Here is a 27,569-nt window from a genome sequence, read left to right as displayed (position 1 = left end):
ATGTAGTCACCATGCCACCTGTTGGTTTGTAAAGTTCCATCTTAAAGCCTTGAGTTCACCTTTTTATTTGAAAGCTGTAAGAGGCAAGTGGGAGACCTGACTAAGAAACTGAGGGACACTGCAAGCTCATAGTGACTTAGAAAAAAGCTGCTTTCAGATGCTGCCACAGGTGTAGCTACGTGAGATGGAACCACATATTTGATTTGGCACCAGTTTTTATGCTGGATGACCTTCCTGACACAAACCATCTCAGGGATTGTGTCTTTTCTGAGAACCAGGGATCTTTTGCATGTTAGGTGATTGTGTCATACTATATTCTAAATAGGAACATTACGTGCAAGACTTAAAACTCATAAAAGCATCAAGAAAAGGCTTACCAGCATCATGGATCAAGTGCAAAGCATGTTTTTCCTTTGGTTTTCCATTCATTTATGAGCAGAGGACCTGTTGGAAGCGCAAAGAAATTTAACAATTTCTTTCACCTTAACTTGTTCTATCAAAAACATGACCAAAATTGCTAGAAAAAAATGAAGTCCAGAGGGCAAGAGTGCTCGGTTATATTAGAATGTCTTTTAAGTAATAATCCTACAGTCCTGCAGAAATCTGTGCTTCACAAACAAAATATTGCTTTTTTGATAATCAATCTATCAGTTTATCAAATTCTGTGTCAATGGGGGGGGTCAGTAGGTCAACAGCCTATCACAGGGCTATTCTAATAATGAATCCACAGCACATTTTAAACTTGAACCTGAGATTTTATTGCAGCTGTCAAGTCCCAGTAAATGGGGTCTAGTGATGCCAGTGTCTTTTGATGTGGACCCTCGGGTACCCGCTTCAAGAAAATATGATATAATAAAAACATCATGTGAAGCAATTAACAGACATGCAAAAGCAATCATCGACTACTCTTTCAAATGAAATGCTAGTCAAACAGGTAACATAAAGACTGAACAGTCAGTTGTCAGATTACAGGGCTTCTTTGTTCTCAGGATAAAAGGGTCGAGGTTCTGGTTGCATCTAGCAGAGAGACAGGATATGATGTAAGATGCTTTGTGTGGTGATGTCAGGAAAGGTAAGGCTTTTAAACGTGTGACATGAGTAAACCGTGACATAATTTACTAATTATAAAGCACCTGCAAACAGAAAATGAGATAAGTCATTTATAAAGACTGTACAAGCTGCTTTTAGTTTCCTGCCCTAAAGTTTCCAAAACTCTGTCAGCGTGTAGCCCACACCGCCAAAAAACTACAGGTGCTTTTTTTTTCTCAGCAGCTAAACAAACACCTCTGACGTGCAGGAGAAAGTGCAAAAAGATGCAAGCTCTGTAGCTGTGACCTTTCCCCTTGTACAGGCAAACACCTCCACACCGTACTCACAGCAGCCACCACCCTCCCACCTCCCCAGGCACAGCTGCCTGGACTTCAAAGGAGGAAGAGTGGCGCGATGGCAAAGTCGCACTGCAGCACAAAGTTTACCTTCTGTGTCTCCTTTCTCATTTCACTTTTTCCACATTAATGGAAACCGTTAATCTTAGCAAAAGGGGTATTAACTGGTTTGCAGTTTGTTCCATCTGCTGAACTTTCTCACCTTTGACCTGTACGGTTGGTACTGTTTTTGACGTTTTGCACAAATGCAATCAGGCTGCAAAATCTTTTGCTGCGCTTGTAATCTTATATCTATGAGATACAAACCAGGTTTCCCCTAAGAGGTCAGCAAATTTAAGGATGGGTGACTCGAGGTGAACATGAGAGACTGCATCACAACACATTTCTGATGTAATCATCTACCCATTCATTCATCAGTTTTCTTAACTATTTATCAGATTCAGGGTCACAAAAGGCCTGTAGCCTATCCCAGCTGTCATTTGGCAGTTTTAATCATGTTAATACTAATTACATACTTCATGGTAATGGGGATGTTCTGCATTTAGAAGGAGACAGACATGTCATTAAAAAGACAAAGACAACACAAAAGAAGCCTGCAAAGTATAAATAGAGAAAGTCTGAAAGTGCTAATCAAAAATAAAATCATAAAAGCAAAGACAAAGAATAGAAAGACAAAATAAACCACATAGTGATGAAAGAACAAAATGAAACTTGCTGGAAGTGGAAATATAAAAGTGTTACAACAAGCCAAAACTAGTTTATAAAGAAGTCTTACAAAAAAGATATAAAATCCAAGAGGACTAAAACAGGTGCCCTGGGGAACTCCTGCCTCTGTTTATGACGTGGCAAAAGCCACTCGATTCATGCTTTTCAACTCACTGCTGATATTTAAAGTTGACCTATTTTCCTTTTTCTCATTTTCTGTCAAAACTGTTCCGTTGGTGGAAGTTTATATTAAACAAGGTCAGCATTTCAAATAATGAATGAGGTCAGTGTGTAAAGCTTCAGACCAATCTAAATGGTCAGTTTCACACAGTTTGTTCTAGTCTTGGACCTGCATTATGTCACTGAGAGGAGACATCCTTATGTGTTCCTCTCAGCTCAAATCTTTTCTGTTTGTGGGGCTTCAAACCTAAAAGGAAGGAGCTGGTATATATAGTACTTGCCCAATATAAGATAATTAAGTTTGTTTTGAATTGTGACTCATGCAAAGCTACTCTAGTAGAGTACAGTAAAATCTTACAGCTGGAAATATCAACAGAGAAAACAATCAAACAGTAAATTGGTAGTTATTTCTGGAAATCTTATGAATAGTTTTAATGTTAGTGATAGCACTGTTAATAGTAGAAAAAACCCCAAAACTCTTTTATAGGTTTAGCCTATAAAGAAGCAGCATTAGCAGTGGTATTGAACCTCAGTAAGCAATGCTGTTTTACCACGCAAAATACTGCAGTCGTATATCATTGTTTCAGTGACTCTGAGCACTTTTTCTGCTGCTGCTGCTCAAGCAGGACAACAGGGAGACTTTTTGTCCTGGCTGGGATCAATCGCTCCATAGATGACGCCCACCCAGCCAGGCCTCTCTGTGGGCGGCCGGTAGCCCAGCAGCCCAGCAGGCCGGCCCAGTCCAGCCCTGCTTGGGCCCTCCTCCGGCCCCCGCAGCATGCAGGGCCAGCACAGCAGGAGAGCCACGCTTTACATCTGAAAGCTTTCAGCTGGCACTCCAGTGAACTTTAAAGTCACTGAAGGACAGTTTTTCTTTTACTGTGATCTAGTTTCTGCTGAAGGAGGGATCTCTCCCAACCAATCAGATGTGAGGGGGAGAAAGATACAAGGTCTCTGTTAAAAACTCTAATTGCATTTTAGCTTTCAGAGAAGAGAAAAAAAAGATATATTAATTAAAGGTACTGCTGCGTGTTCTTGTGTTCCTATTCTCTACTTTTGTAAATATAAGTTTATTGGTTCATAAAATAGACTATAAATAAAACAATAACCTCCTGACTACCAGCAATGCAAATTTGTCCTCTGTAGAGTACCTTTCTAAACCTGAATATCTCCCATGCACTGCATACTACATAATTGCCTCCTTTTGGTATCTACAGAGGACATTTAGGGCTTTCCAATGATACCAAATGTGAAGGGGTGGAGCTTTGGGAACTTTAGTTTTTTCATTAAGGAACATGGCAGCCATCGCTGCAAGCACATTTTATGGGAAGAAGAAAAGTAAGTGCATAAAACTGCTTATTAAGCAATTTTTAGCTATAAATGTTGTTAACATATTTTAAACAAGTCTCTTAATAACACATTAAAACATAGTATGCTTAATTCTAACTTCATTTTAGTATAGTATTGAAGTGTTAAAAAAATGTCCTCCGTAGTGGACATTTGTAGTCCATTTCCTCCATTTAGTTCTGTTTTTTTTAATGACCAGAAAAGGAGTCCTTTTTAGAAGCAGAAAGAAATTTATTGCAGTTTGATGAGGGAAACCCAGATCTTGAGTTGTCTGATGAAGAAGATCATAGGGAATAAGCCCTTGAAGAAGAAAGAAGGAGGAGCATCAGAGATGGTACTCAGACCTGAACTTGCTGTCATTAAGTGGTTGGACAACAAGCCAGTTGTCATGGCATCCTCTGCCTATGGCAATCAACCTCAGGACAGACACACAAGATGGTCTAAGAAAAACAAAAGGTTTGTCCATGTGCCAAGTCCACTGGCAATTGCTGAGTACACTACCAATATAGGTGACGTGGACCTTGCTGCCGAATGTTGAGTTTCTACAGGATGGTCTCTCGCACTCAGAAATTGACAGTATGTGCAGTTCTCTACTTTTTGATCTGGCAATCACCAACTCATGGCTTCAGTATAGCAATGACTTGCAGTTTTGGGGGAAGAAACCATTACAGTTCCTTGAGTTCAAACTTCTTGGTGAACAGCTGAAGCAAATATTTGCCATCAAAGTTCATTTTTACATGTTTGGCCTTCCAATGTCCTCTGCAGTGGACATGTGATATCTAAAAAATGTAAACTTTTTTTCCCCAAAAAATTATTTCAGTCTTCTAATTACCTTACAAACATTGGGGGATTAAAAATTTTTTTTTGATTGGACAACATTTTTTGTCCTGGTAGCCAGGATCATGAAAGCCTTAAAGGTCAGTTACATACTTTCAGCAATGGGAAAAGCTGCAGAAGTGTGAAATATGGCTTTTTTAAAATGTAACTTCATAGCTTGGAGATTTCCAAGTAATACAGAGCAAAATTTCCAGAAAACTGGCCAAAGAAAATCTAAAAGTCCCTTCACTACCATGCTGTTAATATATACCATATGAAAGACGTCACCATTCTGTCATCACCAATTTGACCATAATCATCTTTTTAAAAGTAGATATGATGAGTGAGGGTGGAGCTGGGAAACCGAGAAACCTGACCTGATACAATGTTACACTTGTGCAGTTATTAAATATTGTATTTCATAAAGTTAAATATGCAATATGCAAACGCCTTTTAAGTGATGTTTGAAATTATCACCATGCTCTCTTGTTTTTGTATCTTGTCAGTTTTTACAATCTTGCACGTTGTCTCTTCACAGTCATCTCACAATACGTTGGAAAGTTTTGATGGAAACACTTGTTGCCTATGGTTGGAAAGACACATTGCTTCTGTTTTTGCATTGTTTTTTGCACTATTAAAGTTTACCAAAGTCAACAACCCTTCCATTACACACACACACGGCAGTGAATCAAAGCTGCTATTTATTTTTGTGTGTTTGCAAAAACCTGTTCTTTACTGACCTAGGATCGTCAAACAGCAGCTAAGTATCCACCGATCTGTCTGCTCAGATTAGAATCGGGTTGGGTGTTGCCAGGTTGTAAGTGTGTAGACTGGAAATTAATGGTAGCATTAGATGAACACAGAAAACTCACTAATTCTCTTTTATAATTATTGATAACAAAGTGTGAGGGTCACGTACAGAAGAATGGAAATGGTCTTAAAGTGGCAGGTATGAAATCATTTGCATCCACAGAGTCTCATCTCCTCATGACTATTAGAAATAATACAGCTTTAAAGCTCTCCAGTGTCAGCTTCACTTTTCAGACCCGGGAGATGTCCATCTTTTATACACAGACTGAAAATGCTTAAAAACAATTTCACTCATAGTTTGGGAACTCCTACATGAGATTTCTTAAGATTTCTCGCCTATGCCGGCTTTAATGTTCATTCGTTCTTGTATTTTCTGATGTTGACGCTCAAAATCTCAGAGTCGCTTGTAAAAAATTTTATTCTTCAACACAAAACTCTCTTCTTTTTAGAAATGTGGCTTTGATTCATAATGAAAAACACATTTTAGGTCTTGAAGCATAAAAAAACTGCAGCTGAAAAATTTTGTATTCAATGCACCTTGCTGACACTGAACTGATCATCTGTTAGTGGATGAAAACAGTAAGAGAATAAGTGAAGGTTAAAAATTAAACATGCAACATATAGACATTTAAATGGCCTTTCCTTGCAGTGCCATAAAAGTGTAAACTTTTATAAATGAGTCATTTATATAGAGAACCATAGAGGCGGGAAAAAAAATTAAATTCTGTTTCATATAGTTTTTATAGTTTGTTTGAAAAAATGTGCAGGAGGAAAAAGCCACAAAGCAAGTGACTGGAACATTTAACAGTTCAGTCTTTTACGCAGAACAAGCTTCTTTTCCTGGGTGACAAGCTTTACAATCTAACAACAACAAGGAGTTTTAAATGGGTAATTTAGGCGTCTGGTTACAGCTGACTCTTTGATTCAGAGTGGCTCCTAATGAGGAAGACATTACAGTGAGCTTAAATTCCTGGAGCACCAACGTCACAACCAACAAGCAGCGGGCACATTTGCATTTACATTTTAGTCATTCGCTGTTCCTCTACCGAACAGAAAGCAGATTGAATGTACTGATCCCCCACAGTCAGGACGTTCCCAGTTACATTTGCATTTTACTCACTTAGCTGGAGCTCTTTTACCTGGAGCAACTTCCAGTAAGTAACTCTGCTTTACTTCCTAGATCATTGATATGACAAGGAAACAGTGACAGGCAGAGCCCTGAAGCCGGGGACGCTGGAAGCTGAATTTCTGTGGAAAATATAAAGATGATCATAAATTGATTTATGATGCAGAACTGGAAAGGGGCTGGATTTTACACCTACAGTGTCCCACCTCTGCAGGTTCAGGACAAAAATGGACAAAGACATAAGTATCTGATGCAGCTGGAGTAGTACATATTCAATTGAATTTTATTTAAATAGCGCAAAATCACAACAACAATTGCCTCAAGGCACTTTATATTGTAAGGTAAAAACCCTACAATAATACAGAGAAAACACCAACAATCATAGCAAGCACTTTGGCAAAAGTGGAAAGGAAAGACTCCCTTATACGAATTAAATACAGTGGGGCAAAAAAGTATTTAGTCAGCCACCGATTGTGCAAGTTCCCCCACCTAAAATGATGACAGAGGTCAGTAATTTGCACCAGAGGTACACTTCAACTGTGAGAGACAGAATGTGAAAAAAAAAATCCATGAATCCACATGGTAGGATTTGTAAAGAATTTATACGTAAATTAGGGTGGAAAATAAGTATTTGGTCAATAACAAAAATACAACTCAATACTTTGTAACATAACCTTTGTTGGCAATAACAGAGGTCAAACGTTTACTATAGGTCTTTACCAGGTTTGCACACACAGTAGCTGGTATTTTGGCCCATTCCTCCATGCAGATCTTCTCGAGAGCAGTGATGTTTTGGGGCTGTCGCCGAGCAACACGGACTTTCAACTCCCGCCACAGATTTTCTATGGGGTTGAGGTCTGGAGACTGGCTAGGCCACTCCAGGACTTTCAAATGCTTCTTACGGAGCCACTCCTTTGTTGCCCGGGCGGTGTGTTTTGGATCATTGTCATGTTGGAAGACCCAGCCTCGTTTCATCTTCAAAGTTCTCACTGATGGAAGGAGGTTTTGGCTCAAAATCTCACGATACATGGCCCCATTCATTCTGTCCTTAACACGGATCAGTCGTCCTGTCCCCTTGGCAGAAAAACAGCCCCATAGCATGATGTTTCCACCCCCATGCTTCACAGTAGGTATGGTGTTCTTGGGATGCAACTCAGTATTCTTCTTCCTCCAAACACGACGAGTTGAGTTTATACCAAAAAGTTCTACTTTGGTTTCATCTGACCACATGACATTCTCCCAATCCTCTGCTGTATCATCCATGTGCTCTCTGGCAAACTTCAGACGGGCCTGGACATGCACTGGCTTCAGCAGCGGAACACGTCTGGCACTGCGGGATTTGATTCCCTGCCGTTGTAGTGTGTTACTGATGGTGACCTTTGTTACTTTGGTCCCAGCTCTCTGCAGGTCGTTCACCAGGTCCCCCCGTGTGGTTCTGGGATCTTTGCTCACCGTTCTCATGATCATTTTGACCCCACGGGATGAGATCTTGCGTGGAGCCCCAGATCGAAGGAGATTATCAGTGGTCTTGTATGTCTTCCATTTTCTGATGATTGCTCCCACAGTTGATTTTTTCACACCAAGCTGCTTGCCTATTGTAGATTCACTCTTCCCAGTCTGGTGCAGGTCTACAATACTTTTCCTGGTGTCCTTCGAAAGCTCTTTGGTCTTGGCCATGGCGGAGTTTGGAGTCTGACTGTTTGAGGCTGTGGACAGGTGTCTTTTATACAGATGATGAGTTCAAACAGGTGCCATTCATACAGGTAACGAGTGGGGGACAGAAAAGCTTCTTACAGAAGGCGTTACAGGTCTGTGAGAGCCAGAGATTTTCCTTGTTTGAGGTGACCAAATACTTATTTTACACCCTAATTTACGAATAAATTCTTTACAAATCCTACCATGTGAATTCATGGATTTTTTTTTCACATTCTGTCTCTCACAGTTGAAGTGTACCTCTGGTGCAAATTACTGACCTCTGTCATCATTTTAGGTGGGGGAACTTGCACAATTGGTGGCTGACTAAATACTTTTTTGCCCCACTGTATAGTATATTAATTATTATAGTGTATTTATTTATACTTTATAACCATTATTTACTATATAACTATTTATATAGTTAATTATGAAGAGTTTTAATGAACTACCTGAAATAAGTGAGGTCACCTTGGGCAGAGCCCCGTTTGTTAAGCTATTGACGGCATTACTTGAGGTCTTCAGACGGACAAAAACAACCACAGAAAAACTAACAATAACATCAAGGAAGTGAAAAATGACGGCAACACGGTATAAGAGAGAGGGATGGCACTCAACAGCTCTTGAAAAGAAATTCAGAGAATTTGGTAAAGGCAGCGGTTGTCCTGGTTCTGTCCTCAAAGAGTCAGTCGCCTTGTTGGATTGAGGGTAGAGGTTCACCAGTGGTGTGCAGTGGCAGAGATATCAACTTGTTAATGTAGTAAAGTTAACTGTCTTGGCTAGTAAAAGGAAACTGTATTCATTGTATTTTAGTATCATGTTTGTTCTCGTGTGAGGAGCAAGAGTTGTTGAATGTGCTGAGCTTGAGTGATATTTTGAAATTTAGATCTATAAGTGTTGGACAAAAAGCTTTTTTTTTTCAGGGCAAAGTTAGGCCTCAGTCACACAGGCTAGTCTGGTCGGTGACTAACTTGCAATTAGCATCCGCTATGGACAAATTTGAATTTCCTGACTGGTTGGTGAGTCTTTCCTGAAGTTTGCTGGGAGTCACTATGACAGTATTAATGCTAATACTTCATTCACACAGTCCTAGAGCCTGGCAGTCATAACCTGTTAGCGAAAAGTGCCCATTCTCCCAGGAGTTGGTGAGTGGTTGCTGGAGTTTGCTGGTAGTTGCTAATATCAAATAGATTGCAAAGAGGTATATGGTGCTGCATGGAAAACCTCATGATTGCAAGGCTGCTAGAAGATTAGCATAGTTGCAAGTAGTGCAAAACAAACAACTTGCTAAGCACCAGTGAAACTCTAAAGATTGCAGTGCAAACCAGAAATGTAGAACATTTTTCTTCAAAGTAAAGATGAACGTTCTGAAATTTGTTGGTGGCAGCAGTAAGGTGCAACTTTTTATGTTAAAAGGCAACATTTCATACTTGCGGTTTGTGTTGTACTATTCAAGCTTCCCTGACACACAGAGAGTAAACACAGAGTGTTTGCAAATAAGCCAGCTTCTCCCATGCAAAAATGTGACCACAGCAATCTGCTAGCAACCAAAGCCATCACAAGGAGGTTTTTGGTGCAGCTTCTTCCTCTTCAACCAGTGTCACTCAGTGATAATAAGCAACTTCCAGCCTCTAGGCCTGTGTGACTCTAGGCCTTAGCAATGTTTTTAAGTGGGGTTTTACCTCAGATTTGGACTGTTTTCATATCTTGGTGAACAGGACTTCAAAGTTACTCGCCATAAACATCATTACCTGGTTTGCTGACAAATATTTGCTTCTCAAAGGATTTTGGTCTTATCCATACCTTATAAGTAAAACACAGGATCTTCTGCATGTAGACTTCTGCACTGAAATCTGTGGCCATGTTGGTTTTTCTAGAGCCAGGAGTGCCCAGACAACAACAATAATGGATACTTTATTTATCCCCATGGGGAAATTACTTGTTTTTCTCTGCATTTGACCCATTCACTCAGTGAAGCAGTGGGCAGCCCACTGTGTAGGGACGGTACCTTGCTCAGGGGTACCTCAGGGTAGCCGTTAAGTGGATTCGAACCGCCGACCTTCCGATCATGGGGCGACCACTTTACCTACTGAGCTATCCCTGCCCCAACAATGTGATTTGCTAAAGTACTGGGTAATGCTAGCTAGTTTGGTTAGCAAGCTGAATGCATACTCAGTATGAGTGCATCGCACAGACACAGATATGTGCTAAATTACAGTTCAACTGAACAAACATCAAACAGAAAACTGATTAAACAGAAGTGTGAGATGGTCGAAAATTTACTCGTGTTATATTTTAGGGAGCAAGGAGCAGAGGGCTGAGTTTATTAAACTCCACCGAGACAACTGGTGACGCACATCTGAAGGTTTGACCGTCCCATTTCACAGCCTCGCACTTCCGGCCTTCTCGGTTTTTGAAGGACCTGGCCCACGTGGACCGCGAAGGCCAGGTCCTTAGAAGGATGCAGTCTAGGAGTTGGGCATAGCTTATGTGGTGTGACTCACTGTTAAAGCCAACCTCAAGTGGACTTTAGAAGAACTGTAGCTTAGAACAACATGACTAAATTGAAACTATGACTCAACCCAGTTTTTATGTATTTGCATCTGCTCTCATCTGGATCAAGCAGACCTAAGGTGCAAATATACAACTTTCTAACACACTAAATGTTCAGACCTTCACCATACTTAACCATAAATCCCACCACAGTTTCCATGCACAAACGAGATTTCCAACACATTTCTGAACGGTACCATTTTTTAATGCTTTCATATTCAACATGCATGTGCATTTAAAACTCTAAAACCACGAACACTTCTGACCAGTTTAGACATTAACAGCATTTGTTTGCAGCAGTCAGCTTTCTGTGCAGCCCTTGCAGGCAGTAATCTCCATGGATGATATCTGATATTTAATTAAAGGCGGATAAATCTTTATTTCCTCTGTGTGTTCGGCCCTCTTGTCCCTGCACTGTCTTATCAGTGTGTACATTAGTTGTCAGCACGTCTCTGCATTAATGTCACCAAGACAAATCCCTGTGCATTCATTGTGCTTGGCGATTAAAGTGATGCTGGTTGTGATGTGCTGCAGGGACGTGGGCAGGGTGATGTGGGTACTTGTGCGTGAGGAGCCCTAAGTTGCAGAGGTTTTTTTCTAATTGAGTCAGGGACTTATGCTGGCAAGGTAGGCGTGCGAGTGGGGGGGAGACTAATCCCAAGCTGCTGTTGTTTTTCGTGCCTGCTGGCTTGAGATCAAAAACTTAACAGCAATAATCATGCAAAATGTGTGGCTGCACTTCAAAGCCTGCCTCAACTTTGCTCACACCCTTGTAGCTTGCATTGTTTCATCATTTCTACCAGTTTTTCTTCTCTACTCCTTCCTCTCCTGCAAGGGATTTTTCCCCCCCATTCTTTTTGTCGCATTTCAGCCTGTCAGCATGCGAGATGAAACGCCGATCTGATAGGTAGTCGTGACCTTTTTTTTCAGCAGCCCCAAATTAATACACTTAACAGATTAATCACACCTTCAGATCAGCTCAGAGCTGAGGTGTTTGTCACGCACAGACACACACCACACTGGAGGCCGCTGGTTTCCCTCTGACTGCAGTGTGTGGTCGTGGCTGAGGGAGTGTCAGCCTCTGCCTGGAGATAGCAGACATGTCAGACGTCAGCAGCGTTCTCAGGGTGAAGACGCTGTGGGCGGTGAGGGTCGCTGAGGCCTGTACGTGGCCAAAATGGGCAAATCCCCTCTACGTCAGCCCACGGCCTGTCAGCAGGGAGCTGCAGGGCTTCCCACTGAAGCTTTACAGGTGTTTATGCAGAGCATTTTTAAACCAGCAGAAAAACTCCACCACCTCAGTGACGCTTGGCCCATTTGTTTCTAAACCCAGGACTTTCATTACACAGTAAATGATGCAGGTTTGGCCTGAGAGTGACCTTTTAAATCTGCAAAAATTAAAAAGAAAGCATCATGTTCCTCTGAATGTCAGGATTTTTCCAGTTGTGATAAATCCTTAAATGTCTCAATGGTGCGTCTGTTATGATACACGTATTTGTTTTTTGCTTATTCTCTCTTTATGAATGTGCATCACACTGTAAAATTTCAAAGGTACACAGTGTGGGAACAAGATGAGAATGTGCTGTGCTTATTAAGTTCAATACGCAGATGAGATTAAATTAAAATCCCCCAGAAGAACCCCACCTACTTATAAAAAAGTTTTGACGCGCCACCGACCCAACTCAGCGCCAGTATTTCATATTATTGTAACCAAGTCATCATTTTTTTTAAAAATTAATCTAACTTTACAGCTGTGTATTCTGTAAATTATGCTAAAAACAAAGATTTTCACAAATATAGCAAAGTACATGAGCGGAGTAAGTAATGTAGCCCCAGTTTATTGAGTAAAAATGACTAATCTCTGGGATGTGATTATTCTATTCATCAGACACACTCTGATTATACGTGATGTATACATATGTGATATCTCACGAGCAGTATGTCAGACACTCGATCGCTTTAGGGCAGAAAATGGGAACAAAGCGAACCTTGTAGAGTTTGTAGTGAGAGGAGGTGGAGGAAGAAGCTGTTTCCATTTGTCATCTGAGAATTTACCACACTTACTTCACTCACTGCAATTTTTGTTTGGTTGTATTTTAGCTAAAGTCGCGTAGAACCGTTGATTAAGGCTATAGGTTTCAATATAAGTATTTTTTTCAAAAGCATCTTGTTATCAGTTAAACTCATTGTGTGCAATGCTGAGTGGACCTTGAGGTTTGATATTGATGAAGAAGCACCGACTCAAGTGACACATCAGAGGAAGTGTGACGGTCGATTGGCTTTTGTAGCGATTTAACCTTTCAGCTACAGTTCAGTCGTTCTAATCACAAGGCCATTCTGCCGCACACTGAGCCCACTTCAGAGGAGAATGAGTCACTTTCAACATGTGTCACATCGATATACACATGGGAACGTGGCACCTTGAATATTCCCTCAAAAACTTAATATTAAAGCTGCAAATTTGCATGTTGGGATTTGAACCATGCTGCGTTTGTCAGTGAGTCAGTTGGTATTTTAGTCATTTTGTCGTTGAGGGTCTGTCTACAAAAAGCAAGCATAGACCGCCTTTGCGCCTTGGTGCCATTTTTTATGCCTCTCGCCTCACTGAAGTAATGTGAAGGTCTGTTCGTCAGCAAGATCGTGCAAAAACGACCTTGCAGAACTTCATGCAACCCGAGGCAGAGGTGGAGCAATCACTGCCCTGCCGCCAGAACGCCCACGCTCTCCGTTTAGGCGAAAACAGCCGCCGTTAAAGCACTAAAGTGACCAGATCCCAGTGGTGTTTCTGGGGGATAATGTGTCCAGCCCTGTCTCAAAACAAAATGTGAAACAGTGAGCACAAATTAGTAAGTAATGTCTTTTATTTATTTTATTTTTTTTATTTATTTTTTTTCTAAATGACATCAGAAACAGCAGTATGCGACATTACGTGATGGCAGAGCTTCAGTTCATCCTTTGTCATTTTTTTTTTTTTTTTTTAATAAATAGGACAGGGGGAATGAATGAGAGAGAGAGGGGGAGAGAAAGAAAGAAAACCAAAGGGGAGAAGAGACGGTGAGAAGGGGGGGGAAGAGAGAGAAAAAAAAAAAAACTCCTGGGTCACCTGTATGGAGAAAAAAAAACAAAAACAAACAAACAAAAACAAACAGAGGAGACAGCAAACAACAAAGAGCAACATAATAATAGAGAAAACAAAGCACCATCACAATAAACTAGCTAGTCATAGATATCAGTATTTACTAAGTAATAAACGATATTGTGCAGCACGCAAGATAGACAGCGCACAGTGTGCTTTGAGGCAGCAGCCAAGAAAGCTTTAGTCCGCGTCTGTGAATACCCATGTGTGCATACCTGTGTGGATCAGCATGCTTGCATTCCAAAGGTTTCTCCATGTAATGATCTGCTAGGGAGTGTGGGGGGGCCACAGCCCCGTCCTCCAGGGTGTGAAGCGGGTATGGAGGAGATCAAAACTCCAGACATCCAGAGGCCCCCAGAACACAAGAGACCATGGAAGACCAACAGAGGGGCAGCCGCGCCACTGTCCCAGTAAGAGCCGAGGAGAGTCCCAGATGAGGGCTCGCCCAGCAGCCGCGGAGCAGAAGTCAGGGGGAGTTGCAGTGACGCGCCCGTGAGCTCCGCCGGCCCCCAGCTGCGCCTGAGTGACCGAGCCCTAGGCCGAGAGGCCGGGGGCACCCCACCTCCAAAGGGGCCCGAGCGAGCCCCAGGCCCCAGGCCCCGACAAGCGGCCGCCAAGGAGTGAGCCGGTGTGCACCCGGACGCCCACCCCCAGACACAAAGAACCACCAACACACCGACACCTGAGGGAGTCCGCCACCGGCAGGGGAAGTGGTGGTGGGTGGAGATAGGCCTCCAAACCTTGGAGGGCCTGAGGTGTCCCCAGAGAGGTGGCGTCTGACACCCAACCTGACATATAGACACAGACATACAGGCACACACAGACACAAACATCCATTCCCACCCTCATGCTCTCATATGCACTTACTCCACACTCAACCAACGTAGAGACAGACATAAAGAGACGCTGTACACACGATCACACTCCCCAAGCGTACTCTACAAACCGGGTCTAGGTACCCTTGCCCCTGGAGGGGGGAATTGCACCCAGACCCAGGTGGTGTTACCCTTTTCCCTGCGGTGGGGAGAGGCAGACCACCCCGACTCCGCAGCAGCAGGGAGGCCCCACACCCCAGACCGCAGTCGGACGGCCAACTCCTCCTACTAGCCCTCCCGCTCCAGCAGGCCGCAGAGAATGGGGGTGGGAGAAGACTCCAAACCTCCCTCCACCCGCTCATTGTAGTGTTGATGCATATGTGTTCTAAGGTGCAATTAAAACCCAGGAGGGCATGGAGCTACCTGCCAAGGAGCAGCAGGTAAGCGCATGGTCCCTCCTGCTAACCCTCAATGACTAAGTGTATTTAAAATTGAGAGGTGGGCAACGACGTCAGGGGTGAGGTGTACACCCTGATGGTAATTTGGACTCCGTGATTGTGCCCACCCCCAAGATCCTATATGTATGTGTAATGAGAGTGTGAATAATGTGAATGTCTAAGTTGTGAGATAAAATTGAGGCAGAGGCAGCCAGAAGGGGACGGGGGGGGGGGGGGGTAGCCTCCTCTGCACCCTGGTGACATACCCCCACTCCAAGGCCCTGCATGTGTGGGTGGTTGTGGAGGAGCGGGAAGAGGGAGGCAGCTGGAGATGGGGAGGGAAGGAAGGGAGGGGCTGGTAACCCCTCCCTGGGGCCAGCTCCCCCGCTGACCCCAGTAGGCACTCCCACCCTCCGCGACCCGCCAGGGAAGGGGGGCCCAGGCCCATCAGACCGGGGCCCAGTGCAGTAGCGCCCCCCGGCTCCACAGAGCCCTGGACAGTCCACCCAACCCCACCACAGAGAAAACTGCACCCACCCCACCATCCACACATCTTCCAGACTACATAAGACGGTAAGTAATGTCTTTTAATAAGAAGGACATTTTGTGTCAGAAGCCCATGTGACCAAGAAAACAAAGCTTTAAAAGATGTGGCAAGTGTTGTATTTTACACTAAACTGTAATCTTTTTCTAAACTGAACCTGGTAGTTTTTAGTCATTTTTTGTGCCTAACCCTCACTTAATCCTATCGTATTTGAAAATGAAATGAAGAAGAAGATACTATTACATCAGATGTCCTTCCTGACACAACTCCAAAGGGATTTGTGTCTCCTCGGGAAATTGAACCAGGGATCTTTTGCTTGTTAGGCGACTGTGTAAACCAAATTCTGTGATGCCACCCCTCCAACTTCCAAATGTAGACTTTTTTTCCTTTTGAAAAAGAAAAGTGTGAAATTATAAATTTTTTCTACATGGACTCAAGCCAGTACAACAAAATTGGACAGATGACATGCTGCGCTCAGGGACAGTCGTGTTGAGGAAGACAAATTAGCCACAAGACCGTGGTGCTTGGGGCTCGTCTGAAATTTAGATGTCTAACTTAAAAAGATAAAAACATAATAAGTCATTTAGGTAGAGGTCATTTAAAGCCTCCATTACAGAACAGCTACGTGGTTGCTAGGGGAAAATTTGTATTCCGCAACCAGTTATGAGTTTTACTGGAGGATATCACAGTCTGTCAGGGTTCCTGGGTCGTTGACCCAGTATTTTCTGTTCATGTTTATCTTCCATATGTTCCTGTTTTATTGTGTTAGCCTTCGTCTGTGTGCATTATGTTCTAGTTCTCTTCCCATTTATCATTAGTCAGATTAAGTCCAGCTGTTTACTCACCTTCTCCTAATCACTCATCATTCACCCTGTGTATTTCAGTTCCTCAGTTTCATTAATCCCTTGTCTTGTCATTGATGTTGTTAATCCCGTGTGTTCAGTCCAGTCAGCCAGCCAGCCATCTATCTCCTGCTCCCTTTGTGTCATCAATTCCATCTATCCTGCACCGTGAGTCCGGCGTTTGGGTGCTCTTCCTCACATCCACACACAACCCCTGACACAGTCGCTGTGAAATTGATCACTAACATCACAGTAACATACAGACTGATCAGTGACCCCTACTAGGTTGCCGTGGCTACCTGTAGTTAATAATAATGGACTGCATTTATAAAGCGCTTTTCGAGACCCTCAAAGCGCTTTACAATTCCACTATTCATTCACTCACTGGTGGAGGCAAGCTACAGTTGTAGCCACAGCTGCCCTGACAGAAGCGAGGCTGCCATCACCAGGTAGGTGAAGTGTCTTGCCCAAGGACACAACGACCAAGACAGACAGAGCTGGGGATCGAACCGGCAACCTTCCGGTTACAAGATGAGCTTCTCTACCCCCTTCACCATGGTCGCCCCCTGTAGTTTACATGGAAGACCCAACATGTCGGCAAAAACAGTTCCTAACTAAGTGAAGCTAAGAACATTTGCCATTACCTTTTTAAACATGATGGTTTGAATGTACAACTTTTACTTTAAAAGTGAACAGACTCTCTTTACTGTGTGGTTGCACTTTTTCACAGTTTCTCTACAGCTTAGTGAGTGGTTAGCAAGTATTTGCCAACAAGTTGGCATCTTTTAAACTACGCAAACTACGTTCTGGCCTTTGCAGATGGGGCGCAAAAGAGGCGCCCCATCTGCTGGCGGAATTACAACTGCACAACTGTTGTTATTTTGGTCAGCTGTGCTCCTCTTAATTTTTGCAACCTCATGTGCAGTGGTGGTGGAGAAGATTGCAAATACAAATGGATGTGGCTGTCTTATGACATTTTGTCGGCATGTGAAGCGACCAATGTGGCGAGCATAAATGGGCCGTAAAGGTGGCTGCTGCAATCTCTTATCGACCAAAGCAACCACAATAAGGTTTTCAGTGCAGACCCATACACCACTTTGCAACCAGTTTCACCAGGCATAGCAGGCAACATCCAGGAACCACTCCCAAACTGGTCAGGGAATACAACTTTCCTTAGCAACCTATGGTTACCAGATGCTAAGACCTGACTGGTCTATAATCCTTCATGACTGAGACTTCAGTCTCACAGCAGTTTGTGAATCAGTCCCAAATTCTAATCTACTGATTAGATCTACAGATCTGCTGTTTTTGAACTCAAAACAAATTTTTTTGTCTCCCTGAACACATTTTTTCATTTTTCTTTCCGCTCTTATATGTTCTGATTAGTATCCATGTATATGAAATCAATATTTTCCATTTTTAAAGGGTGAAAAAGTCCAGATTTGAGAGTTGGTGAGGTCAGTGGTGGAGTGAATCATTTCAGGGCTCACGCCTGAGACTGAAGTGTGACTCATGCATTTTCATTCATTATTTGTATTATTTGTAATACATTTAAATATTTAATAAAAACAAGAATAAAAGCAAGCTTGGATTTGTTCTCATGTGATATTAATTTTATATTAGTATTCCCTTTTTGCCCCCATATAATTGTTAAATCAATGGTAACCATTATTCATCTTTGGTAAACATCAGTAGGGTTGCATCCATAGATATTCCTGTTTTGAGTCATGTCTAGAAAATTATATTAAAAAAAAATCACCTTACTTCTTTTATGTGGTGGTTTCCAATTAATTTAGCCCAAAGCAGTAGAGCTGGCAATTTTTTTGGTCACCTTTCACAGTTGGGCAGCAAAAGACAGGTTAACCTATGATAAAATGCCTGTCCTTGAGCTCTCTGTGTGAATCAAATAAAAGACAGCCGTTGGAAAAGTACATGTCCTGTAGATCTAATCAAAATATGGGACATCTGGTCACCCTAGTGGGCACCCAGTTTAAAATCCAGAATCTAAAATCTGCTGTGTCGTGTTCTGTATGTAAACAGTTTAATTAAAAGAGCAGACATACGGACAATAAAAGAAATGTGTGGTTTTAGGTCATTCACAGACATGACGAAAGTGGTTAGTTGTGGGACTCAGTAAGTCAGTATGTGTAACAGTGGCCTCTTTTACTTCTTTGTTGTTCTTTGTGTTTTTTTTTTCCCTCCATTTCTGTATTCATATTGTGTCAGTGTGTTTTGGTTATTTGGTTTCTCATGTATCTTCAATTCAGTTTTATTTACGCAGCACCAAATCACAACAACAGTTGGCTCAAGGCACTTTATATTGAAAGGCAAAGGCCCCTACAATCATATGACCCCCTATGAGCAAGCGCTGGGCTTAATCCTGCATATAAATCCAAGTTTTACCTTCAGTGGTCTTTAGCTAGAGTCCATTCAGAGTACACAGTATTTATAGCAATCAACAGTTTCAATGTTATGATCATAAAGGGTTTGAATATGTATAGTGGGCTGAAAGAGTTTGAACTAAATACATTTTTGGCAGATTTCTGATATATATTAAAAGCAGACTTTAGTCTGCTTGAGTGAATATCGGACAGAATCATCTGCATTTAAAAAAATGTGCAACGATTTTGGGTGGCAATGGTAATTTTTGTATGTGGTGAATTTAAGAGGACTAAGAATGGATCCCTGAGGAACACCTTAAATAATGTCAAGGAGACTTAACCTCAAATCTTTAGAAATGCCTGAGTTCTGCCAGAAATATAGTCATGAAGCCATTTTGCCTTTTTACTGTCACAAAGCCATCTACTACATTATAATAGGGCTATGAAAAGTGAAGCTTAGTATTAATGATTTTCTCATGGGAAAACGTGCAATAGTCAACACAAAGGAAACTGTTTATTTGTGTACATGGAGACAAATTGTCTTGTTATTTCACCAACAGTTTCTCATACAGAAAAAACAACATTAGAAGCCCTGTAGGGAGCTAACAGCCTTGGAGTTGATTGTTTTTATGTCTTTTTTTTTGTTATTACTTTTTCTCTATTTGAGGTTTATGCATTGAAACCTCTTGGTTTGGGTTACAAAGTAGTGTCAGTGTCAGATAACTTTGCACATTGTATACTTTTTTCACATTGCTGCTGAAGGTTTCTTATCTATAGGCCAAAACAGTTTGCACAAACAACCTTGGGGATCGTTTTCTGGGGAAAGAGGATCTCAAAACAAGCACTTTGGCATGACTATTGTATTTTTCACTTAAAAATTTTCCAGGTTTTTGCCAAATTAATGTGCATTTCTATCATAGTCTACATATAAAAGATGGTCCTAGGCACCATCATTTCACTTACAGCTTTTGAACATTTTTAAGCATCAACATTTTCTCTGCAGCCATGCTGGGGTTTTTTTTTTTTTTTTTTTTAGCCATATCTAGATAAGATTATGGATCACTAACATAGCAAAGTGCATTCATATTCACCAGAACTCAATCACAGACTTATTTGAAGCGCTGCTAGCCTTATTTAAACACATAGTAAGTCTTATTGACTCTGATAATTGCATTAAAAATGCTCCAAAGGGCCCACAGAAATATTGAGAGGTCCAGTTTAGTGAACTGAATTAACAGTTGTGGGTTTTTTGTTCTGCAGGATGCCATTTTATTTCGCATATGTCTGACTTTACTAATCCCTGTGGTGTCAGGGAGAAATGCAAAAAAAGACCAAATGGAACATAGTGATTGAAAGTAAAAAACTGATTTGAATATTGGAGTATTTTTGGAAGAGAGATCTAAAATGGAGCCCCTGTCAGGACGAGACAAACGCAAAAGAAATACTATTTGTGGTGTCCTTTTAAGCACTCTGCCGTGACACATTTTCAGAGTGTTTCTTCTTCTCTGAGGTGATTTCAACTTAAAGTAGCAGTAGATGCGAAGTGAAAGCAGCAGATTTCCATGCTGGCACATTTGCAGGCAGCTCGGCCCCTATAGCTGTTTGTGCAGTCCACACTCTGCAGCAAAGTTTCACACACATAAACACACTGCAGGAACACTGCAGTCTCTATCTGTATGTCACATAACCTCCGCCTACGCTCACTACACCCACACACATCCTTGCCCAAAACGCCCACACGAGTGTAATGTGTGCAAAGACACACATACACACTCACACACACATCGCCCCTATACACACTCCCCGCCCACACAGGCACACACGTGTTCAGTCAGACATAAGCCGCTCATACCATCCCACACTTTCTCAACAGACACAAAGTAAGACTCTGCTAACAGGGAGGCTGTGCAAACACACACACAGACACACACACATATTCCCTCCGTACACACAAGCTGTGGCCTCGTACTGCATCGTAAACTCAAAGAATATGTCCTGCTTTTGCTGAAAGACAACCTGCACAGCTGCTTCAGCAACTTTCTGGTAGGATTTAACAAAAAAAAACCCAAAAAACAATTGCACAATGTGAAGTCACATCCACGCCCGTCTAAAATGTGCCTGCCACCCAGGGAAAAAACACCAACACAACTCTGAGTGTAGACGACAATAAGAGGCACCAAACTCCAGACAAGAGAGGCATTTGTTTAGTTTTTTTCTCTCTCTCTTTATTAAATTCTTTAACTCCTGTTTTTGGCATCACAGTCATCCTGTAACCCATATTCGCTCCAAATGAAAAGGGACACTCCATGACAAGCACTACCACCGCCTGGAGACTGAATCACGCCGCTCCGTTGTTCCTCCTCTTTTCTTTCTTTCCTTTCCTCCTAAAGAGGAACTTGGATGAAAAGAGCTGCTTTTTTAGAGCGCAAAGTGTCGAGGATGTGGGTTGATGGGAAAGGGAGGAGAGGGGAAGGGAAGAGACAGAGGGGAGGGAGAAGGGGAGCAGAGCAGCGTGGGCGCTCTGACAGGGCGAGGGGCTGACAGGCCCAGGCGTGGGCGTGTCATTGAAATGTGTTTCTACTCCAGGGGGGAGAAGAAGAAGAAGAAGGAGAAGAAGACGAAGGGAAAAGAAAGTTGCAGGGAATAAGAAAAAGGAGAAGAAGAAAATGAGGGAGAGAGAGAAAAGATGGTGGAGAAATTAAACGAACAGGCGTCTCGTGAAAAGTGAAATATGTAGAGGCTCCCTGCCAAATGAGACACATCCACTGTTCGGAGGCTTGGAAGGGGAGGGGAGGACGCAAAAAAAAAGAAGTGACGCCTACTCTGCGGAGATGATTGACAGAGCGACATGAAAGCAGATTGCTGCTGTCATGTGGAAACCTTCTAACTCTTGCTCTCGGGGGTTTTTAATGTTTTTAGGACTGAATTGGAGGACGAGTCGAGTTCTTTAGTTTGTGGAAACATATCAAAACCTAATCGCATCAACTGAAAAAAAAGGGTGATGAACCTGGGATGCAAGGATTAATGCCAAAAGCAGTAGCTCTTCAAGTCAAAACATTACAGTTAATAAGATGTGGGCATATACAGTCTACTCTTAGTGCTCGCTGTGACTTGGGTGTTTAGTCCTATAAAAGAAATACTTTTACTAGTTCTTCTATATGTTATTGTTCTCTAGGGAGCTATACATTTTGACTTGTGCTAAAAATGTAGTTCCAATGTATGGGCTGGGTAAGCTGGTGGGTATGTGCTGCTTACAGTACCCGTGAGACAGAAATAAATCAGGCTGTCCCGTCAGAGTAGCAGAATAATAATAATGTCATGTACTGGCACATTTATTTATTTCCATTGTCCTCATTGAGGCTAGTGCTAGCACAAGCAACATAGCCAGGTTTTCATTGCATTAGCTGGCTTGACGAAACATGAAACCCCAGTCAGAGATAAAAAGTATCAGGACGATGGTCATCAACTTTCATTATTAGCTTCGAGCTGTTAATCCTCTGGATTCTACAGACTTGCTGACGTGTCCAAATCACATTAGCGATTTAAGATAAAGTAGCAGCTAAATGCTGCCTCGCCGAGCCCCTTTAAACTTGTGTCAAAAATTAGACTTCACACTAAATACCAGTTTTTGATCGTAACAGTGCTGTATTGTGGATTTTGTTGACAGTTTAATGTATACAACACAAAAATAGATTGAAACCAACAAAGTAACCATACTTAAGTCGTCTATGTTGTAGAAACATCTTACTGTAAGTATCACAGGAGCATTTTAGATATTTTATGCTGTGATAATGATACTGTTAAACTATGTCAAATAACACATACAAAACGCAAAAATGTTCTAAATCACATATAATTTAGATCATCTCGATAGACGTTTGGGATTTGGGTATTTGTTTTAGTTTGATATTGCAAAGCACTGTTTGCAGGCAGTGGTTGGTGCTGCTCTCCCAATGTGTAGAGTAGGATTAGGGTTAGCACATATGATGACGTAGACATCAGAGGGTTACATAAAAGGGGGTCTTAGACACACTATTTGAGGCTTCGGCCACACAAAGCTGAGACGGTAATGAGAAGACTGCCTGTAAGAAAATCTTGATTGTGAATTTATCATCATGTTTAATACACCAAGTTCCAGACTTACTAAACGGGCCAAAATAGCACATGAGTGCAATTCCCAAACAGCACTCCTGGGTTTGGTTAGTTTTACAGGTGATTTACAGAACCTCAACCCCAACTGGTCGCGGCAGATGGCTATCTCTACCTAAGCCTAGATCGGCAAGGGAGTTTATCCTTCCCACTGTCGCCAAAGAGCTTGCCCATAGGGATCGTCTGATTATTGGGGCTTCTGTGTATTATTGTAGTGTCTTTATCTTATAATATTAAGTGTCTTTTTGGTGACCGTTGTTGTGTTTTGGTGCAATATAAATAAAATTGAATTGACTTCAGAAGACAGAAAAGCGGTATTTAATAATAATGGATTGCATTTATATAGCGCTTTTCGAGACCCTCAAAGCGCTTTACAATTCAGTCGCTCTCACATTCACACACTGGTGGAGGCAGCTACAGTTGTAGCCACAGCTGCCCTGACTGAAGCGAGGCTGCCATATCACGCCATCGGCCCCTCTGGCCATCACCACTAGGCGGTAGGTGAAGTGTCTTGTCCAAGGACACAACGACCGCGACTGTCAGGTCCAGGGCTCGAACCGGCAACCTTCCGATTACAAGACGAACTGCCAACTCTTAAACCACAATCGCACGATTTATTTAAGCACAAAAAATAAGTCGTGTTTTTTGGGTGTAATTAGTATTAAATGTTAGTAAATTATTTTGTGAGGTTAATTTAAACATTCTCCTCCCAAAAGAACTCCCAGCACGACATATGGAACAGGGTCAGTCACAAACATCTCAAGTTCGCACCGCTTACATCTTCTCATTGCACTGTTTTTGTAAATGTAAACAGCACTTTTTTTTTACACCATAACCCAGTTTGTACTTCAAGTGACAAAAAAATATTTTAACTTAAGTAAACAGATTTATTTATCAGTTTTGCTGTTCTATCTTAAGTTTTAAATTTTGGAGTAAATTTAAAAAAGGAAAAAAAAGAAACAACAGCCAGCTGTCAGCTTAACATCTACAAATTGTTTTTACTTTTAAACTTTTACTTAAATTGAATTTACCCTCATTTAGCCTTGAACACTTTGTACTTCTTAGTGAACATTTTGACCATTAATAAACAAAAAAGGATCAGGACTTAAACATGAATTCATGTTAAAATAAGGTTAAATACCTTAAATGTAGAGATTTCTCTTAAAGCCCATGACTGGGCATTCAGATATACAGGGAGTGCAGAATTATTAGGAAAGTTGTATTTTTGAGGAATAATTTTATTATTGAACAACAACCATGTTCTCAATGAACCCAAAAAACTCATTAATATCAAAGCTGAATGTTTTTGGAAGTAGATTTTAGTTTGTTTTTAGTTTTAGCTATTTTAGGGGGATATCTGTGTGTGCAGGTGACTATTACTGTGCATAATTATTAGGCAACTTAACAAAAAACAAATTTATACCCATTTCAATTATTTATTTTTACCAGTGAAACCAATATAACATCTCCACATTCACAAATATACATTTCTGACATTCAAAAACAAAACAAAAACAAATCAGCGACCAATATAGCCACCTTTCTTTGCAAGGACACTCAAAAGCCTGCCATCCATGGATTCTGTCAGTGTTTTGATCTGTTCACCATCAACATTGCGTGCAGCAGCAACCACAGCCTCCCAGACACTGTTCAGAGAGGTGTACTGTTTTCCCTCCTTGTAAATCTCACATTTGATGATGGACCACAGGTTCTCAATGGGGTTCAGATCAGGTGAACAAGGAGGCCATGTCATTAGTTTTTCTTCTTTTATACCCTTTCTTGCCAGCCACGCTGTGGAGTACTTGGACGCGTGTGATGGAGCATTGTCCTGCATGAAAATCATGTTTTTCTTGAAGGATGCAGACTTCTTCCTGTACCACTGCTTGAAGGTGTCTTCCAGAAACTGGCAGTAGGACTGGGAGTTGAGCTTGACTCCATCCTCAAACCGAAAAGGCCCCACAAGCTCATCTTTGATGATACCAGCCCAAACCAGTACTCCACCTCCACCTTGCTGGCGTCTGAGTCGGACTGGAGCTCTCTGCCCTTTACCAATCCAGCCACGGGCCCATCCATCTGGCCCATCAAGACTCACTCTCATTTCATCAGTCCATAAAACCTTAGAAAAACCAGTCTTGAGATATTTCTTGGCCCAGTCTTGACGTTTCAGCTTGTGTGTCTTGTTCAGTGGTGGTCGTCTTTCAGCCTTTCTTACCTTGGCCATGTCTCTGAGTATTGCACACCTTGTGCTTTTGGGCACTCCAGTGATGTTGCAGCTCTGAAATATGGCCAAACTGGTGGCAAGTGGCATCTTGGCAGCTGCACGCTTGACTTTTCTCAGTTCATGGGCAGTTATTTTGCGCCTTGGTTTTTCCACACGCTTCTTGCGACCCTGTTGACTATTTTGAATGAAACGCTTGATTGTTCGATGATCACGCTTCAGAAGCTTTGCAATTTTGAGACTGCTGCATCCCTCTGCAAGATATCTCACTATTTTTGACTTTTCTGAGCCTGTCAAGTCCTTCTTTTGACCCATTTTGCCAAAGGAAAGGACGTTGCCTAATAATTATGCACACCTCATATAGGGTGTTGATGTCATTAGACCACACCCCTTCTCATTACAGAGATGCACATTACCTAATATGCTTAATTGGTAGTAGGCTTTCGAGCCTATACAGCTTGGAGTAAGACAACATGCATGAAGAGGATGATGTGGACAAAATACTCATTTGCCTAATAATTCTGCACTCCCTGTAGGTCAACACCTGGTGCCGTGTCATAACATGAAATAAGTTGACACAGTCAGAGAAAAAAAAAAAAGCTTTTGTCTTCCATTGTGCAGTGACTGCAAGTTCAACACCCAAAGTTTGGCGTGTTGCGTGTGTTTGATTAGCTAACGCAGTTCTTTCATTGCATTGCGCCATTGATTGAGTCAGAGCTGACATTGGTCTGAACATGACCTTTGATTTGCAGCTCATTAAGTTAAAAAAATTATGAAACAGGATGGTTTGTGCTTTATATCATGATCTGAACAACCTCTGATATCACTTTTTCAGTTCAGCAGTGACTAGATGGAAACTATTGGACTGTTTTCTGCTGCAGGATCTATCAAACCTTTGTTAGACACTAAAAACTAGATTTAAATGCTAAAAACTACTCAGTTATATTACTAATCCTAATAATTATATTAGTAACCCTAGTAATCATTACTAACCCTTTGTACATGTTAGATACTAAAAATAACTCAGATTTAATCATTAAAACAATTTGGTTAAGGCACAAAAAACCACTTGGTTAGATTTATTCACCATTAACTACTGTGTTAGGTTTAATTAGTAAAAGTTACTTGGTTATATTTAGGAATAAAATACAACTTGGTTTGGTTTAGGTAATCAAAATTGTTTGGTTACATTTAGGCATTACTGGTTACTTGGTTAGGTTTAATGACCAAAAACTTCTCTGTTAGGTATAAGTACTAGAAGCTAATCGGTTATGTTTAGTTAGTAGTTTTAGACATGAAAAACTACTTGGTTAGGTTCATTCACCAATAAACAAGCTACTTGGTGATGTTTAGTCACTAAAAACTACTTAAAACTAACACAGTTAAACTAACACAGTAGTTTCTGGTGAAATAAACCTAATAAAGTAATTATTAGTAACTAAACCTCACTGAAAGTACTAAAGGCTACTTTGTTAGATTTGGGCATAAACAAAACTACTTGGTTAGGTTTAGGTAATAAAAATAACTTGGTTTGGTTGAGGTAACAGTTTACGTAATAACAACTGCCTAGTTAGGTTTGGTAGTCTTGGGTAAAACATGCTCCTTCGCCACAGTTGCCCAACACGTTGAATAATGAGTAGTTGGGAGTCATGGTCCAGCTCCCTCATACCCTCCCAGAAGCACGACCTTCTTCTCTGTGTAAATTACCTACAGCGGCAGCTCCAGTGTTCACAGTTTCCACAAACATGTCAAAAAACTGTTTTATACTCTTCTGTGTGTGTACAGTAGCACCCAACCATCTTTACAAATGATTCCTCCCTGCCAAAAACTGTGGAGAATGATATAAGATTGTTTTTCCAATTATTCCCAGACAGAAGCAGGCTGTGGCCTTTTATTTACTAGACAGACATGAGAGTGGAATCGATCTTCTCATCCAACTCTGAGCCAGAAAGTGAACCGGAGGATCTTCCAAAATGTCATGCTATTTTTAAGCATGCTTTTGAGTCAGTTTGGGGGGTAAAGCGGTATGGTTTTCATGCAATAAACCCTCATTAAGTGCTGAATAAGGGCAGCTGTGTAAAATGTGGTAAACTGGGAAACTGGGACTTGTGGGAACAGGCAGCCTGGGTGTCAACCTACCTCACAGTGTGGGTGGACATCCTATTTCCTGCCAGTGTTTTAATTTGCTCTTGTTTGGTGCTGGTTGTTAGATATCAAGCGCAATATGTGTGTGTAGGTGAGAGGAGGGAGAGACTGGGGGAGTGAAGTGGGTGAGGAGAGAGGTCATATCACAGAGATATGGAGCTGATATTCTCCTCTTCGCTTATTTCAGAGCTTGATTTGATCCCCGTCTGCTCGGAAGCTGATCCATGGGAACACCGTTAGAAGGTCATATCTGCATAATTACACACACACACACACGCACACACACAC

Source organism: Rhamphochromis longiceps, linkage group LG23, assembly GCF_057381845.1.
Source record: "Rhamphochromis longiceps isolate RC_006_pf linkage group LG23, R_longiceps_female_GT1.1, whole genome shotgun sequence".
Classification (NCBI taxonomy): Eukaryota; Metazoa; Chordata; class Actinopteri; order Cichliformes; family Cichlidae; genus Rhamphochromis; species Rhamphochromis longiceps.
Note: the sequence above shows the minus strand (reverse complement) of the source record.